Genomic DNA, 20153 nt, shown 5'->3' on the forward strand with positions numbered 1-20153 from the left:
CTGATTGACTTATGTTCAAATCCAAATGACAAAAATAAATTTTGTTTTAACTTAATTTCTAAAAATAAAAACAACAAGATTTATGAATTTAAAATCAGTAATAAAAACTCATTAATCATCAAACTCAATATGAATAGTTGATCGTGCAAAGCTAATCACAGATAACGCAAGTGAAAAAAATTCGTCGTAAATCTGCCGGTTTACTAATTTCGATTGATTTTTAAGCCTAAGATTTCAAAAAATGCACCATTCAATATTATTATACTTTTACACATTGTGTACCCCCTAGTAAGCCAATAACTATTTCCTCTGGTAGAGTACACTAGTACCCGGTAATATAATGCGTGGTCCGATATAAATATTATGGGTCAATATTAAGGTAAGATATCGGGCTATATGCTTTAATACAGAATATTGACTTCGAAATTCTTCATTTTAATGCCATTCAACACACTATTATATAGAACTTCTTACACTGAATTATAATATTTCAAACGTCCTTTTCTTTGAAAAATTCTTTGTAAGCAGTTAAATTTGAAAATTACTTTGAGCAAAATAAAAAATAAATCGTCTGAATAGCTGTATTGTAATTCTAAACTATACGCAATGCTTAATGGTTATAACCATTAAGCATTGCGTATAGTACAATATTCTGCCACAATAGAATAGTTCGCATAAATATTATTTGTAATTTTTTGATGGGAAAAAAAGGGAAAAGATACAGATTCGATTGAACAGAAAGATTATTAAAAGTGGAGAATCGAAAATTGAATTAGTTTTGTTTGGTGAATTTTAACCATTTGCATTTTGCGCAAATATGCATTGAATTTTTACTCATAAATTTAGGAGGTTTATCTTTTAGGTCACAAGAAATTTATTTGCTGAAAGATCAGAAAGAGCAAACAGGGTTGACAAAGATGTTATAACAATCAGTTTGATTGATTCAAATCTTACAAACAGCATATTTTATGTCACTCAAATGTTAAACTACTAAGAAGAAATTTAATACATGAATGTGATTGATTATTTCTTAACACTTCTGGGCCTTGGATTTCCGGATCAATAATTCCATGCTCAGGTGATTTTATATAAATATAGAAAACAGTTTCCTGCTGTACATTGTTTTGCAGTTCCATTAAAACTGATGCTCATACAATAAATATATGCTTTACTCCTTAGACTATTCATACATAAAATAGGTTAAAAAGTATCTTACAGGAATGGCAAAATTTAAGGTACTATTATTTTTTCAGAAAATAACCTTTAACTGTCAATAATATTAATTTTAAAGCATTAACACATTGAAACATTTTGAAGTTAAGAAAAATGTCCAAAAATCTGTATAAATTTTTTTTTCTGAGAGATTTAAATAATAACTTAACAGATGGGAGTAACGAACACAAGATGTAACTATTTCTTAAAATATTAATAAAATACATATTTTGTAAAATACTTTTAGTAATTACTTAACTGAAAAGTTCTAACATATAATTTTAACAATGCAAATAATTATAACAACCTTGTAAAATAAAAATTATAACAAGATTAACTTAATATTTTATCTGATCTTTCTTTTCTTGATGTAATAATCAAGAAAAAGAGTTCATCGTCTGAAACTAGTTATTTTATCATGATTATGTAAAGTCTTTGAAAATTATTTTGCATTTTGTTAATGTATATTGTACTTAAAAGGTGCTTATTTTTTTGTTGAATGATTTTTCTACGCAACCTGATCTGTTAGCAGGTTTTGCATTTTGATTACACAAGCGATAGAACAGGATCTAAAGAAACTAAGAGATCAAAGAACTGATTTGAATAAAAACTTTTACTTAAATTATATTGTTTAATCAACTTCTCGTGATTCAAGAAAAATGTATTAAAAGGCTCTCAATCCGTTTAAAAATGCTGGTCTTAATTGATATATTTAGTAGTCATTTACAGGTATGATGATTTAATAATCTCTACCGGCTTCTTTATTTCGTTCTGTTTCATTAAGTTTAGTTTTGATTACGGTAACTAAACGAAATTGATATTTTTCTCTCTACAATATTATTTTCTAGTAACCGTAAACATATAGTAATTGTGCTTAATTTAAAAAAAAATTACTTCGAAAGAATATATTTTGAACAGTAATTTCAGATAAATACTGAAAATTTTGAAGTTTCTACATTTTTTATATAAAGTCCTTTATTATTATTTTTTAAACAATCGTTTACTTGAAATCTGCTTCGAATTTTGTGTTGTTTTTTTTATTATCAGTTAAATTATCGAATTCAAAGGTAAATTCATAAAGGTTTTTGGGTCTTAATATTTTAAAATGTTTTAACTTGCTTCTCACTGAAAACCTTTTATTAAATATTGAGCAAAATGTTATTTGCATGCGTGTAAAAAGAAACGATTCTTTAAAGATAGTATAATGCAATCATAATAAAATAGCATAGAATATAGGACCAATTTATGAGCTTTTACTTTTTTCTACTTAAAAAGCTTAGTACTTCATCTTTTTTTACTCCCCCTAAAAAACCACAAGATATACATAATAACTACTGATTTATTGGAAACAAAAAATATTTACTTTGGAATTTTAATACTGGAATAATGAATGTTCCATAAAAACATCCAAATGTTAAAAAAAAGTAAACTTAATTATTTAGCAAAGCTACTACATAAAAAAATTGCTATACATTTTTAATTTCGCCAAGAAAAAAAAAAGTAAAACTTATAAAAATATTCATGAACTCAACAATTCAACTAATTTTGTATTTCAAATGTTTGTGATTTATATCAAGTAAAACAAAAAAATTTCAAGATATGCTTACCAACAAAAAAATAGGTACTTTATAAATTTGTTTTGTTTAAAACAATTTGTTAAGTGATTTTCCTTCTTAAATTAGGTTAAAATTATGCAAGGCTGTACTAAAAGTAATATTAATAAGAGGCCGTCAACAAAGATGCAAAGACTTGAGAAGATTAATTTCGAGGGAGAGGTAACAAGTACCACATCACGTATTTTAGTTCAAATATATTCTAGTAATTTAAAATGTTTTATTTTAACTTGCATCCTTAAAAAATATAAAGTTCTACTTCCCTCTTATGTAAGGGAGAGTCGGGTACCCCCGCCCACTGTCAATTTCATATGTATAGAATATTTTTTCAAGTCAATGGGCCATCGGACATTAATTGTTATATTAAAAAAAAGATTATTTTCAAAGTTTCAGGTATTTATGCAGCTGTTAACATGGTAAAAAATAGTTTTGAAAATATGTTGAATACAGTAGTCATGAAATTAAGAAAAATTGGTTGAATGTTCGATTCAACTTCATTTTAATACTAAAAAAAAAAATTTTCTATGCATGCGGCATTAAAGTATGTAGTCTTAAGTTTAATTTGCACAAAGAGAGAAGTTTATATGTGAAAAATTGTTCAAGTAATTACAAATTTACAAAAAAAAAAAAAACGGATTTCGGGTAACCCCGCTCACATGAATGCCGGGTATCACCGCCCAATTTTATTTCGTCGATAAATGTACGGTTGCAAAGATTATTTTATTACTTCAAATTTGAATGTAATATGCATTTTTAACAACAAATAGAGTTGTTATTAAATGATTGTTATTAAATGATAGAATTCACTAAAAGTACATAAATATGTAATAAATAAAATAATTTTGTGATAAAAATGATAAACGGGGTTTATTTATTGTCAATACATTAGTTATTTTCATTTACACCAGAAAAAACAGTCAAGAAACATAATTTTTGTAACTGGGCGGGGCTACCCGACACATTTTGAAAATAACTGAAAAACATGTTTCTTTAAATTTCTACTTTTTTAAGTTAAACTATTCTTTTTTGGTTTATTCTCTTTGCATTATTTAATTAGATGATAAAATAGAAACATACAAAAATATTGATTATTACTCGATATTATACAAAAATATAAGCAATACTCCTTAAGTGGGCGGGGCCAGGGACCGATCAAGACAAATTCAGGCCCAAGGTCCAAATTTTCTGGGCCCCTTACAGAATATTTTGAAATTAAATTACTGAAGAGTAGTCATAATAATGAAAAAGAATCCATTAAACTGCATGATTCAAGAGAAACATTCTAAGAAATTTTAAAAGCAGACAATTGAAGATTATTTTTCTAAGAAAGTTTACGTATCTATAAATTAAAGCAAAATATAAAAACAATACAATGTTTTGTCAGAATAAAAAACAGTTTGGTGATCACAAACAATTGAAATCAGTGATTTTTGCTAAAAGTCACTGATTAGCTGAATTATTTTTAATTTAGTACTTAAATCAAGACATAGCTAGCCCACCTTTAATTAGCGTTTTTACTAATTTGAGGCCCCTCAGAAATTGTGGGTCCTAGGCCCATGCCTATTGGGCCTAGGCTATAATCAGGCCCTGGGCGGGGCTACCAGACTCTCCCCCAAATATTTTATTTACTAGTTTTTAATTGCGCTTTTTCTTGTAAATATTAATCTCAATTTAAGCAATATTGCACAAATAATTATTTTATGCTTTAATTATATTATAACACTTTGTTATTTAAAAGTAAAATGTAATGTGATCTATAAATAAGTTTCTGTATTTCGGATATATGTTTATCCAATGTAGTTTTACTTTTGACAATGGTATAGCAAAAAAGAGGTAATCGAAGTTATTGAAAATTATGACTTCAATCATGGACTACCGTTTTATTGCTCATCAAAACAGTAAGACATGGCGAATGTCAAATGCGATTAATTCTTTCGGAATTACTAAAAACTGTCATTGCCAGATACAGTATAATACTAGTGTACATGGATTTTATCGTTTGAGAGCATAAAAGTGCAATTAGTTTTATTAGTTGTCTAAACCAGTTGTATGTTTAACAAAAAGGACATTTATTCATATAGATCAGAAGAATTAACATAGTTTGTTGCTTAGTTGTTGAACCGCTTTCTGTTTTCCATAAACATGTTTGATGTTACGTAAATACATAGTTTAAACCGCTTTCAAACTCATTCTATAAAGGTAGTAACAAAACATTTATAGAACTCTTAAGCGCCGCAAGTGTTCCTAAAACATACTTTCCACTGCTTTAAAAGTATTCATTGATGTTGAAATTGAGATGTTTGTAAACGTTTAGAATGTTGCTTAAATTTATAGTTCCCTTTCTTTGTTTAGGAGTTCAATCCAGTTTAATTTTCCAACTCTTTATACTCATTTCAAACTCAGCAATTTCAAAATACTATTTTAGTTATTATTTCTCAGTAAGTTATCGAATTTTAACTATACCATTTGAGCTGCATCTGATGAAATAATGAGCAATAACACTCGCATATTGCAATGAAAATTGATATTAACTTCCATGCATTTTATGCATATTAAAGATATTCAAAGCCGTACACTAAGCTTCACGTAGCTAGCTATAAGAAGGAATTTAAACTCGAAATGTTATGTTTAGGTTGTAAAATAAAATTTATCGATATTATGTTAAAGGAAAACACTTAAACATGCAAATTAAAGAATTAGAAAGGTAAAAAGTGTGAATCGAAAGTTCCTAATTCCTTCAAATTTCGCAGGTTTCTTAAAGTAAATTAGAAATGTGAATTTTCCCTCCAAGAAATTAGACTTTATTTTGATTACTAAATTGTAATTTTTGCATGGACACAAAATCACAGGAATTTAATTTTGAAGAAATTTTTATCAAAAGTAATTACAAAACGATAGCTCAATGACTTATTGCAATATGCATTTTGAAAGAAAAATTCTTTCAATTTGAGGATAAAACTCTACTCAAAACGTATGTTTTCTTGAACATTTTTAAGGTATCTACAATTTCAGAAATTAATCTCTAAAACAGATTCAAACCTGTCAACAAAATAAACACTGCAGATGCTTGATTCGTAGTGAATAATCATTTTAAGATTTTTTTGCATGATTTTTATGCTTAGTCACATTATGAACTGTTCAATACGCTCAAAATTTATGTATCAAATTTAAGCCTTTGATAGTTCAAATTAGTATGCAATATTGTGGTTAAGGAATCTATATTTTGGTTCGACATAGAACCAACTTTTCTGTAAAGTTATCAATTAAAAGAATGATAAATTAAAATTTCACGTGTATTAAATGAAGTTACATGTAACACTAGTTATTAACTTTAATTTTATAATCTTTGGTAAAATTTTGATCGTCTTAAAAGTTAGATGAAAGGTAAATGAGCAAAAGTGAATTTAGCATCAACTAAATTTATGAACTACCATATATACTTTCCAGATTTCCTTCCTAAAATTTGATGCTAAACAAGGGCTAAGAAGATCCATTGTGCAGTTGGTATTAGGATTAGCAATTTTATTTTTGCGTGGTGTACATAGCAACTAGTGTTTCAAATAGGTTTGTTCTTAAGTTTAAAATAAAGAGTAAAAGTAAAATAGCAAATACTATTTGAAACGGCCCCCACGGAAGTAAGATTTCTGAATGTTTTAAGAAAAACCATTAAATACACATTAATACAAACAAGACTAATTTATTAGTTCCTCATTTTAAATGTACATCAAAACTAAGAAAAATTTGTCAAATTTTAACATAGAAATAAACCGCTCACAAATTCCTGCATGCATTCAGTACAAGTTCTAATATACAAAACTACCAATGCTTAAAAAATTTCTATTGCCAAACAGAGTTCAAACAAAATTTCACATTTGTCAATACTAATTTAGTTATACATGCAACTGTGATGAAACTTATCACTACTACATATAAATGATCATTTAAGAGAAACTTTACTACAGTTCACAAGAACTAAAATTTAAAGTTCGTTCAAATACTAGAATTCGGGGAACAGAAAAAAATTCTATTTAATTAGAAAAAGTGCGAAAAGAAATTCATTTAAACATATTAGATTAGTAAGAATAAATTGCAAGCTTTCTATGCTCACTATAACAAAATTTTTATTAAGAGACTAAATTTATTAATTCAATGAAATTATGATTATATTTCGATTGTTTTCCATCTAAAATTTAAAATAAACTATCACTTAATTTATTAATTTCAGTTACTAATTTCATTTTATAAAATTTTCGAGGTTTTAATTATCAATGTTAAACTTTTTAGCCTCGTAATTTTGAATCATACCCAAAAGACAAACGTCTCTCAAACTCTGGAAAAGTCTTGGGTGATAACTTTGGAAAACTAGCCGAACTTTTGATAAGTCTTAACGTCACATTTAGCAAGGATTCATCATTTTTAAAAAAACTAGAGTATGAAATGGATAATTGAAACAAAATAAAGTACTGAAAGAAAAAGATACTTCGTACTGGAAACAATTATTAATTCCATTTTCTATTATAAGCAATCTCCTAAACATTTAATGAAATTATAAAATAAACTTATACAAATTTAAGTCTTCCTCCAAACAGTGGTTTACTTTCTATTGAATTTTTGGTTCAACACAACATTTATAGGTCGTACACTAAGAAGCATATAAATTCACAACAAAAACAAACAAGATGTTGAAAATACAAATTAAACATTGACTGAAAGTTATTTGAGTTGGAAACAGATTACTTTGTATTACTACAATTTAATTCCTTATCTCTCTTGAATATCCACATTTTTGTTCTTTTATTTTTCTCTATAGCAGGAAAGAACATTAATAGAAATTTATAAATTTCAGACTGTTTAAAAAATAAAAAAAAAGGTAAATTTGAAAAATTCCAATTACGCTGAATCCGTGAGATCAAATTCATGCCTTTTCTTATAAAAGCAGTATTTTAAAGAAAATCTATAGAAACACTACTAACACCCTATAATCTGTTACACATTCAATATGTAAAGCGTCTCAATTGAAGAATTGAAACAACATATGTAAAATCAATGATCTGAATCTGATAAATTTACTTCATTTTGTTTTTAAAAATTCCTTTCTTATTTAAAAGGGTAAATTACAGGATCCTCATTTAAAGTAAATAAAAGGATCGTTCAAGATTTTTTTTTTAAATGTTAGATTTAGAATATATTTTATTCCACAGTTGAGATAAAAACTTTCCCGCAATTCTAGCTCTTAAGGCTCAGTTTTAATAAAAGTTAATTGAAAGCTCGCATTTAAAGTGACAGTTTAATTTGACAGTTTTGTTTTGAGAAACACCATTAAATACACATCGATACTCACAAGACTAATTTATTGCTTCCTCATTTTAAAAATTCCACATCAAAACTGAGAAAAATTGGCACAAATTATAACATCGAAATAAACAGTTCACAAATTCTGTCATACGTATAGTACAAGTTCTAATATATACGTATAGTACAAGTTCTATAGTACAAGTTCTAATGAAAAAAATTTCTATTGCCAAAAAGAGTTCAAAACGAAAATTCACATGTAAATGTTAAATTTAGTTATACATGCAATTTTGATTAAATTTAGCACTACATATAAATGATGATTTAAGAGAAAACTTTACAAGAACTAAAATTTAAAGTTCGTTCAAAAACCAGAATTAGGGAAACAGAAAAAAAAGTTCTATTTAATTTGTTTTCCTACTTTTTCGAATTAAACATTAGTAAAATTAAATTGCAAGCTTTCCATGCATTAAAACAAAAAAATTTTTGACTAAATTTACTAATTTAATTCAGTGAAGTGATATTTCGCTTACTTTCCAACTAAAATTTAAAATAAACTCACTTCTTAATTTATTAATTTCATTTTATAAAATTTTCGGGGTTTTAATTATCAATGTTAAACTTTGTAGCTTCGTAATTTGAAATCATACCCGAAAGACAAACGTTTATCAAGCACTGAAATAGTCTTAAGTGATAACTAACCGAACTTTTGAAGAACTAACCGAACTTTTGTTAAGTTTTAACGTTACAGTAAAGTGATCCGAATATGCAAATCGACAAAAAAGCAGCGAAAATCTCCAATAGGTAGCCTGAGAAGGGGATTCAAGCCCATGATTCCTTTTATCACCGAGTTTATTTTACGTTAAAACTGGAGTCTGGGAGAGCCGCAAGCCTAATTCAAATCGACCAGGTCATCTCTAGGATTTGAATTAGAGTCACCTAAATAAGAGGCAAGCGCTCTATCCCTTGAACATTTGTTTTCATACTTCTACGAAATATGAAAACACGGCACGAAGCCGAATTGTCCAGAAACAGACATTTGAATAAGTGAATTGTGAAGTTCGGAAACGGCTGAAAGAGTGTGAAACACAAAGCAAAAGCGGTAGCGGCCGTCTATCACTTCCACTTCATGCATCACATTCTCCCAGTCAATTCAAAACTTCTGGTCATTACTTGCAAGATCCTGTTTTATATTGTCCTAACACAGCACGAAGCCGAATTGTCCAAAAACAGAAATTTGAATAAGTGAACCGTGAAGTTCCGAAACGGCTGAAAGAGTGTGAAACACAAAGCAAAAGCGGTAGCGGCCGTCTACCACTTCCACTTCATGCATCACATTCTCCCAGTCACTTCAAAACTTCTGATCGTTACTTGCAAGTTCCAGTTTAATATTGTCCTATGTTGCATTAATTCAGCAATTCTCATTTCGGTATGACATTCACTAGATTTAGGCTTTCTTTCAAGGGAAGAAAAGTTGCTTTCAGTATTAAAAATTTAGGATCTGATAACAGTTTGGCTAACCATTGGAGTTTTTCGCCGTTTCCTTTCCATCTAATGCAAATGCTGCGCACTAAAAAAACTATTAAGGGACCGTTATTAGATTTTCTGTAACAGAAACGAGATTGACATGGAAGATTTACTCATCGAACAGGGATTAAATAAGTCAAATTCGCCAAAGAAAGGAATAGCTTGACCCAGAGATTATCGTATTTTATAGAAATTACGGAGAATCGCGTGTCCATTTTTAGGACGGGAAAACCGAAATGCATGGTAATTTAAGAGTTACGAAACGACTATTCATTTCCACTAACAGTTAAAACAATCCATCTTTCCTTAACTAATCGCAGTAATAGTTAATGACTTTTTCTGAAACTTCTTGTTAAGTAACGCAAAAAAATTTTAATTACTATTTTAGAGACAATCTCTGGGATATAAAGCAGATTTATAGGATTAAATTTTATTGACGTTTATCGGGACTATTTAGAAATAAAAGCTAATTTAAATGTAGAAAATTCGTTATTTTCGAGAAAAAAAAAGATTTATAAAGTCCCTTTAAATTTTAGTTCTTTAGTTTAACATTTAGAAAGGATTCAGCATTTGAAAAACTAATAGATGAAATGGATAATTTAAACAAAATTAAGTTCTCGCTACTGAAAGAAAAGATTCTTCGTACTGGAAAACAAGCATTTCAAACCATTGAAAATATTAAGAAATTACCACAACATTCAAAGAAAGTACAAAATAAACTTTAATACAAATTATGGTCTTCCTCCAGACAGTAATCTACACATTTTAAACAGAATTTTTGACTACACAACATTTATAGGTCGCACATTAACAAGCATAAATTCTTAACTAAATGGGAAAAAAACAAAGATGTTGAAAATAGAAATTGAACATTGACTGAAAGTTCTAATTTGAGTTGGAAACAGATTACTTTGTATTATACAATATAATTCCTTATCTCTTGACAATACCCAATTTTCGTTCTATTATCTTTCTTTATAGCAATGAAAGAACATTAATATAAATTTATAAATTACAGAATGTTTAAAAAGTTAAATTTTGAAAAATTACAATTACGCTGAATCCTTCTGATAAAATTCATACCTTTTCTTTTAAAAAAGTATTTTAAAGCAAATCAGTAGAAACTACTAATACACTATAATCTGTTACACATTCAATATGTAAAGTGCCTCAGAAGGAGATTTGAAACGATATGCAAAACCAATGACTGAAAATCTGATAATTGAACTTCATAATTTTGCTCGTTTAAAAAAAAAAAATTCCTTTCTTATTTAATGCAAACTAAATTACATTAATACGTCAAAAACCCATTGAAATTAAAATTGGAGATTAGATTTTAAATGGGAAATTTAGATAACTTCTACTCTTATTTAATGCCGCAAACTGAACGAAAACTTTATCGTAATTCCTGCTTTTTCAAGGCTCTGTTTAAGTAAAAGTGAATTGAAAGCTCGTATTTAAAATAACAGTTTATACTTTGACAGTGAAGCTTCTGTTCTGCGGAAAATAGTCAGCACACTTCCCACACTAGTTTCTGAAAAAACACTGCTTTTCATGCAAAATCAGTGCATGCTCGTGTTTGATTTAAAATAAAATTTTATTCATTCTACTTAAAATTTTTATAGCAGTACCCAAATACTTATACTTAGCAACCTTTTCTTAAGATCCCGTCACTTTAGCAGAAACTTCAAATGTGAATTAAAAAGAAATTAAAAAACTTATTTAAACTTCGCTCTCAGAAATATGTAAAAGAGAATCCTACATAAATATTGTTCTGCGAAACTGGCGTTCGTTCTTTAACAAAGGCTTATTCCGGATTTTTAGAAATCCTGAAAATTCTACCGATACATTTCTGGAGATAAAATTTTCGTATTTTTACTAATCTTTGTGAAGACAATGATTGCTGGTTTTTAGGAGAAAAAAGTCATAATTAATTTTAGAATTAAACTGAAGTTATGGATTCTTAAGATTGAAATCATGAAAAGCAGGCGTCTAAAATTAAGTTCCTTGATGGAAGTAAATTTCTGATCAAAGACAGGGTCTTAACTACTTTAGTTACTTTTTTTCAGCTAATTTTGCATTTTCTTGCTTTAAATTTTGTGCTTAAGATCGTGCTTACAAGTTTAAAACATAAAATTCCTAGATTAATATTTTAGTACTACAGAGTTAATTCAAAAATTCTAGACCCTTTGATATTATTTAACTTTATATTATGGTTGTACGTGTTTCATTATTCCTAAATTTTTCTGAATTTCGTATGACCAACGACGTAGAAATGTTTGATATTGGAAATCATATCTACAACAAGTCTTTGTTGAGAAAAAATAAAAGATCAAGAAATTTGCACTTTAAAGGAACAATTTATGAATAACATATCTACTACGACCACAGTGACTAGAATTCCACTTTTTATTTTTCTGAACAAAAAAGCAATCTGAACATATTGAGGCAAATAAATTCATACCTTGAAACAGCATTTACTTGAAGTTAATCTACCAGTAAAATAAATTAGATAATTCAGTACCTTTAAATAAAAATCTAAAATTACAGAATAATTTAACATTCTTACAAATTAAAACTGGTTCAAAATTTGAGATTATCCAGCACCATTTAGAAAGGCTAGTGACCTAATTTTTACCTAAGCATCTTTAAATAATCAATATTTTAGTCATTTCTAAAAATATTTACTTTAAACCAGATATTGTAACTATATAGTTTGGAAATAAACAGATAATCTGTAATTCATAATCTTCAGAATTTACAAATTTCAGCAATTTTTATGATTAATTTTCTTTATAATAAGAAATCCGGATTCCAATCCTATGTTAAATATTCCACGCAAATCAAATCTTATTTTGCTTCTGAAATAAGTTAGTGTTAGCTTTCTGTTAGGATAAGTTATAGAGTTACTTGTTAGTAATTTACTCAGAGCGAAACAAGATTTGAATCTCTTCTGAAGAATTCAGAAGCCACTTTATAAGAATTTCAATTTTTATAAAGATTTCCCCCTATTAAATACTTTTATCTGAAACGTAAGGGACGTAAAAATTAAACTTTACGTAGATAAACTGAATATATTTAGAAACTTAAAAAAATCCAACTAAACATTACTGAATCTTGTTAAGATATTTTAATAAAACGCAATTTTATTTCATCTTTTTCAGTCTTCACTTCATACTTTCCCTTATTTGCCAATATTTTCTTTCGCCACCAAAAGATTTAAAGTTAAACGAAAATATTAAAAATTTATTTACTAACTTAAAACAATTATCCACTTGCAAAGCTTTTCAGGTTCTATTAAATCTTTGAAAACTCTAAAATGAGAGCAAATAAATTTTTAATATGCGTGGAGATGGAAAAAAAGCAAAAACTCCAAGTCACTGTGGTGCTTAGAATAAAGGTAAATCCTGATAATTCTTTAAACTTTTTTAGACAGAAAAAATAGAATTTTGATTTAAAAATGATCTAGAATATTCTTAAACACACTTTATTAGCCCTTTCCGAAGCTACGAATTTAGATTGAAAACTTTAGTGGTGCAGAACACTAGAAAGTTCGTCCTTAGACATTACATTGAAAGTAAAGATACTGTAGCTCTTAGTTATTTAATCAGTGGTTGCAAAAAATCCGTGCGTTTAGTTTTACATTTCTAGTGTTTTGTTAAGTATGTCGAATTAGTAATCGTTTTTATTAAGCTTCTTCCGATATTTACTTGCGCCCTATATCTATTTTTTGAAGCTGATTACAAGCAAAACATTTTGCTATATCTTAATAAAAAAAGTAAACTAGTTACTAAATAAATATGTTAGATTATTGAAATTACATAAACACTTTATAAAATACAAAAAAGTTTCATTGAAAAATTTATCAAGTGTATTTAAGATCTTTTAAGGATGAATAACCTTTTTAGATTTAGAAGTGAGTCGTATTGAGCAGTGAGTCGCCAAAAAGTCACCGGTGTTTTACGCTGTATTTTATAACTATAAATTATTAAAGAGTTAAATACGTTTTTCACTTGTTTTGGCCTAAATGCAAAATATAAAAGTGCAAATTGGTTTAATGAAAATTCTGTGTCGAAGAGTTGAAAAAGGAGGGGTCTGTTAAACTAAAATTACTTCGGCGAATCTAAGAAATTTACCACTTCCAACTATTTGGGAAGTCGCAGAAACAAGGAAAACATATGAAGATAATGTTTGAGATTTCCAGATTACAGTAGATTTCTAATCTAAATGATAGAATGTTTCTGCTCTGTTTAAATTATAAACATCTAAATGTTTTAGATCATTTTTAATTTTGGAAATATTAAATAGCCATTATGTAATTTTATAAATGTTAATACTTTATATTAGATTGCCGATTACACAATATAGATTACAAAAAGTGGTTTCTAGTCCTTGGAAAATTTGAATTTTGTTATCCCTTACGGTGAACGTATTTATATATTGTATTTCTCTATCATTTTACTGTTTAATAGTAAGTTTATCTAGTTTTTAAATTTAATATTATTCTATTTTTACAATTTAAGTTTTATCCCTTTAGTTTTTTTCCATTACTTATAACCATTATATTTTACTATTGAATCACAATTTTTAAACTTACTTTTCTAATATAGTAAATTTCCGTTTAATGCAGCAATTTATTTATCTGTATCCACATTTAAAATAAAGAGAAACAATGCCATATTGAGTTGGAATTTTGGATTTAAGTTAGAGAACCAGTAAATCTAAATTCACTTTTCTTAAAAATTTAATTTTTAGAAATTATTTTTACCCAACCTGCATGTTTAAATGCAAAAACATTAAGATTTTTATCTTTCCCGTTTCAAGCTTTTAAAAAAATTTAGATTTGTATTTTTAAAGAAATTAAAATGTAAGATTTGGAATTTTTTTAAACTTTTATTTAAATTTATAAATTTCTTTGCTTATTCAACTGTCTATGAAGACTGAAATGTTTTAACGTTGAAATTAACATAGATTACAGTTTCAATGCGCCAATTCATCTTACTATACCTTCCAGCATTTATCGTAGAATTAACTAAATAAAGACTTGAACCACTAATATAAGAAACAAATAGAAATCCAACTTATGATTTTCAGTCAAACTATTTGCAAATTAAAGATTTCATTTCTGAAAATTATTTAAAATTTTTTTGAAAAGGTAGATTTAAAATTTCAAAAAGTTACAATTATTTTAAGAGATTTTAACATTAGAATAGATACGACTTAATTTACAGGAATGCATAGGTTTAACAAATTTTTTAACTGTCAGTTATTTGACTTCCTTTTCATTTCTTAACTAGTTCTGAACTGATAAAAGGGCAGAAGCATACTGATATGTAGATCAAAACAGGAAACAATTAGTTCGAGTAACATATTTGCCTCCGTACTTTATACTGTACAAAAAACATCAACTGAAATAGTATATTTTGAATAAATATTTTGAAACAGTTGTCAATTCTCTAAAACAATGTTTTGTAAAAATGCATCAATACAGCTGCGAAATTTTTAAGTTCGAAGAAAAATGTAAACTAACTTATTGCAGGGTGTGGCAAAACTTTATTGCAAGTAGACTTCCATGAACTATTGCTCTGTTGTCGTTGCTCTGTCTATCGACGGGAATTTATAGATAGACAGACTTCTGGTGATTCTGATAGAAGAACTGAAGACTGCACTCTGGACGAAAATGGTAGTGAAGCTGTAAGAAAAGGACATTCATTAGTAACGAAGAAAAACTTAATTCATGTATAGTTTAAAAACCTTAATTTGAAAAACTTAAAATTTATCACTATTCCATCGATTTAGCTTAAATTTTGTATTTTAAAGTTTCAGTTTAAAATAAAATAAAAAATTTGTTTTTTACCGAATTTTTCAACCACTAACATATTCAAAGCTATTCGTTATATAAGATTATCTTTTGATACACTAGTTTTCAAAACTATTATGCACCAAAAGTTTTCAATTAACTTTACCTAAGGTAATGCACAGAAAAGAAAACAAATCATTAAAAGGATTTGAGATTGAGTACCACCCAAATTCCGATTACAAAACTATAAAAAGGTATATTCTAAGAGCATAAGTTTGTGTTTAATGTCGCTACCTAATTGTTTAATTATCATAATTGATTCTTACGAATATCACTGTACAAAGTATAATAAGCACGTGTGCAATTATAAGTATATAGCTTTTATAAGCACATTATAATTTAATAAGCATAGTTTTTATTGAAATAGTTAAAAAAAAAAAGACACCATTTTATAATTAATACTTGTTTGCTCTAAGTTTAATTTTTCGAGTGAAAATCTTATTTCTAAAGAAAACCTGTTCGTTCTATAAAAACCGAAAAAGTCAGTGCTAGATCGAAGAAACAACTTAGTTTAAAAAACTCGAATAGCCACATTCTTGCAGTCTTATTAACCCACTCCTTTAAGCGTACAAGCGTTGTGCATGAAGGCTATACTTTTATTTAAATCTGTCTATTTTATTTTCTTTCTACTCAATTTTTAACGATATTTTGAATAAAAAATATCACAATTCGCTTTTTTGGCAGAGTTTCTGATGTGTTTATAAATTCAGGATTCAATGCAAGACGACAACATTAAAGCAATATAAGTTGAACTCAAAAATACAATTGTGAAACAAAATGGCGGCTGAAATATGGCGAGCAAAAGTAAAAAAATAATACAGCACGTTTAAATAATATAACAATGAAAATATAATAGTTTTCGTAATTTTATATTATAAATGAAAAGCAAAGTTTTATTTCCGAAGTAATTACAAAATAAATCACATTAGAAAATAACGCAAAAACCTGAAGAAAAAAAAAACACAACTTTTGTTTTTCGGTATATTTAGTCCACCTTTGCAATACGGGCAAAATGGGGCATATTTTTTCGAAAGAAACATCAAAGACGACAACCAAAAAAAATTTAGCTAATTATCTCGTGGATCTTTTTGGAACTAAGTTTCGAAAATCATTCAAACATTGTAAAATGTCAAATGATAAGATATAAACTATAAGTTTGTCAAGAGTATTAACCTATCCAACAAATTGAAAAATTGTATTATAATTTAACACTAACTAATTACTCTGATAAAAGTGTAACAGTAAGGTAAAATTCCTATATATATATTTATGAAATAAAAATTAAAAAGTTACATTTAAAAAATTTTTGTTAACATATTTTTCAATAAATTGTACTCTCGTCGGTCCAAAAAGTAAATCATAATCTTTGGAATGATTATGAATACTTAATTTGGGATATATTAAAACTGCCTACGCATATTCTGGTTGAAAAATAATTTTTTTCTTTTGGCCAAAGATCATAATCTTCTGGCCCACAGTGCAACGTAGAGCTTTATCGTCTATTCAGCTATTTCAAAGTTGCCTGTTAGTAAAACGGCCTCAGTGAGAAAAATAAATGAGGACAACAAGTCAGTAAATTATTTAAATTATCATTTAAACAAAAATGCGAAAAGTTTTTTTGAAAATAATTAATTGAATATATCACTTACCGGAAGAGGATGCTGTTGAAATACACTTTCGCACTGGCAAATTTAATAATTCATCTGCGATCTGGAAGATTCTACGGAATATTCGATTCAAGATAAATTTTTTTTTCGATTTAAGATAAACTGTCAGATATCTTTTCATTTTTGAAAGTACATAAAGTTCGATCAAAACCACTCATCTAAAATATACGCACACCATATACATTGAATATATATGTAAGAAAAAAGCGTCAAAATTATCGTATATAACTACAACCATTTGCTAGAAAAAATAACAATTTCGATGGAAAAACACCAGACAGTCACAACCTGGTCGCAAAATCTTAGGACAGAGGAACAAACTCTCGACTTCGGACATATATATACTCCATAAAAATGCCGATAACGATTATTTTAGACAAAAATTTTAATTTGAAAAGGGGCCTTCCTAGCCGAGTGGTATCACCCGCAATAGGCTGTGCGAATCGTGAAGATTTCAAGTTCGTAACCCTGAATGTCTTCTTCGTGATGTGCTTCAAGCATCACAGGTTGCGATCAGTGTGCGGGTGCGTGACCACTTGGATCAGTCTGTGTAGGGACAGAGGGTGTGCGGTCCTCGTTAAACTGTTCTACCGTAAAGTACTCGACTTTGCGTGCATGTCATCGGGCTACCGAAGAGGGAATGCCATCCCCTCTGCAAAGGATCAAAATTGTGATTGCATGTCTTAGGATCATTCTCAAGGATGTTTCCCAGACCGTCACCAATAGCCTATTGTGCAACTCTAGTGTGACGTAAATGAACTACAACATCGTGATGTCTTTCACTAAACTTTTCTATCTGTCCTTCTACTTGATAAAGGTTCAATAGCCTAAATTGAGCACTCAAGTCTTCAAATGTATGTAATTTCAGCAACACCGAAATGGCCGAGATTTCTAGAAGGTTAGTTTTCCGAAATTGCAGCAAGGAGAATTGTTGTATTCATTGTTCTGCAGCAGAAGTATTAATAGTTACAAATAATCTGCGAGTTTCGTTAAAAGTAATCAAACAACTCTCATTTATTTTATTGCAATTTTTTTGATGAACATTTCGTTTTATTTTGCAAACAAAAATTACAAAAAACAGAAATCCTAATTAGTTAATACTCAATTACTGAATTAATTTGATTTTTTTTTATAATTACACATTTAAGTAACATAAAGTAAGTACGTAACATAAAGTATGTATATAACTTTTTTATATTGGTAAGTAGGTAGGTACTTTATTTGCGTCGCACTAGAGCTGCACAATGCGCATTTGACGACGGTCTGGCAAACGTTCCTGAGGATGATCCGAAGAAATGCCATCGCACTTTTGTCCCTGCTTTGGTAGCCCGACGACTTGAGCGCGAAGTTGAGCTCTTTACAGTAGAACAGTTTAACAAGGTACTTTCCGTTAGAACTATGTTTCATGTAGTTTTCAGTTTCATGTAGCTTTAAAAATTAAAAGATTTTAATCTACATGAAAATCAAGACAGAAACTAACTTCCTTCCTTCTTGTATGACTCTCCTCACGCTAATATTGAAAGCATGCGAAGTGTTGCCATAGGTAGAGAGTTCTATTTTACGCCACTCGCTAATTTCAACTGCCTTATTTCTTCCTCAGGGATGTTTCCCAGACCGTCGCCAATAGCCCATTGTGCAGCTCTAGTACGACGTAAATGAACAAACAAGCGGCCTTATTTCTCGGTGGCTGTGCTGCACAGCAACCTCCTGCTATCTATTAAGCCTCAACCCTAAACTACATTGATGGGAAAATAGAGCTATAAGCTAATGCAAAGATTTCGAGGCGATCTATATCAATTCAGCTAGTAGTGTCTATTTATTAGATTGAAGCAGGGACTAATATAGGGGATAAGGACATTTAACTTCTCCCGGGGGGTTTCAGAAAAGCAACATGCTTTTGACAGACCGGTTTTACGCACAAAAAGTGGCGTTCACGTCGTCCTAGTGATTATTTTCTGACATTCCCGCCGTACCTTAGCATTGCGCGTAATCAGTGTTGATCATTAAAAAGCAATTTAATTTAAATTCTAAAATTTTTTCATTTCCGTAAACCAGTATATTATTTTGTATATTGCTTAAAGATGTCTATTCATTGCTCATAATTTATTTGTTTGTTTATTGAAATTTTAAAACCAGAGATCATTCAGATTACGAGCAATTATATACTATAGTTTCGGTTTTGTTTAATTTCGGTTTTCAGAACTTGGGTTAATTAAAACCGAAGGAAGGATATTTGCTTATTCAACCATAGTTATTAGTTTGAAACGTCTGGTTCTATTATAACTGAAGTATAGATGCTTATATTAGCATTTTTTTATATTTAAAAATTTGATATAGCAGAAAGAGTTCAAAACTAAAACTCTTTGAATTTTATAAGTTTACTATTATAGTTTTAAAATCGTTATAATTAAAAATGCACATTAATGACAAATTTTTTTAAGCAAAATATAAGCCATGCAACCTTAAATTTTTTAAATTTTCCTATGAGAATCAAAAATAAAAATCTTTTTCATGAAAATAATTATTCGTAGCATTTATTATGAATTCGATTGTATGTTTCAATTTCCGATCTTTATTAATGTCTTTGCACGAATAATTATTCAAATTATTATAATATATATATATATATATATACAGGGTGTCTCAGTTAAGCGTTTCAGAACTTCTAAGAGGGGTAGGGGGCATCCTGATGACTCGAAATCATATAGCAATGTGGGGTCGGAAATTCTTTCCTGAAGCGGTGACGTACACAGACGCACCATAAAGAAAAGAGACCGTAAGTGAAAAATCGCTATAATAATACATTGAAAAAATTATATGGTACATGGGCCAAAGTAAGTGTTCGAAGTTTCTGCCCCCGGTTACAATGCACACCTCACATCTCCGGCGCATGGACATTCGAACATTCTGCAATACTCCAGGCATATCTCGCAGGCAGCTACTGCGATTCTTGCAACCAGCATTATCAACAGGGGTGTCGTA

At 28.6% G+C, this 20153-nt stretch overlaps 1 long non-coding RNA gene across 1 annotated transcript; it reads right to left on the reverse strand.

Moving 5' to 3' along the window:
* Positions 1-8554: 8554 nt before the first annotated feature.
* Positions 8555-17546, reverse strand: LOC147806891 (uncharacterized). The gene is made up of 2 exons (XR_015435358.1): positions 17154-17546; positions 8555-15336 (listed from the first exon to the last, which is right to left on the reverse strand). It is a non-coding gene; the product is annotated as an uncharacterized LOC147806891 (long non-coding RNA).
* Between the last annotated feature and the right edge of the window lie 2607 nt (positions 17547-20153).

The sequence above is a fragment of the Parasteatoda tepidariorum genome, chromosome 7, assembly GCF_982258835.1.
Source record: "Parasteatoda tepidariorum strain Cologne lab strain chromosome 7, Ptep-v5.0, whole genome shotgun sequence".
Classification (NCBI taxonomy): Eukaryota; Metazoa; Arthropoda; class Arachnida; order Araneae; family Theridiidae; genus Parasteatoda; species Parasteatoda tepidariorum.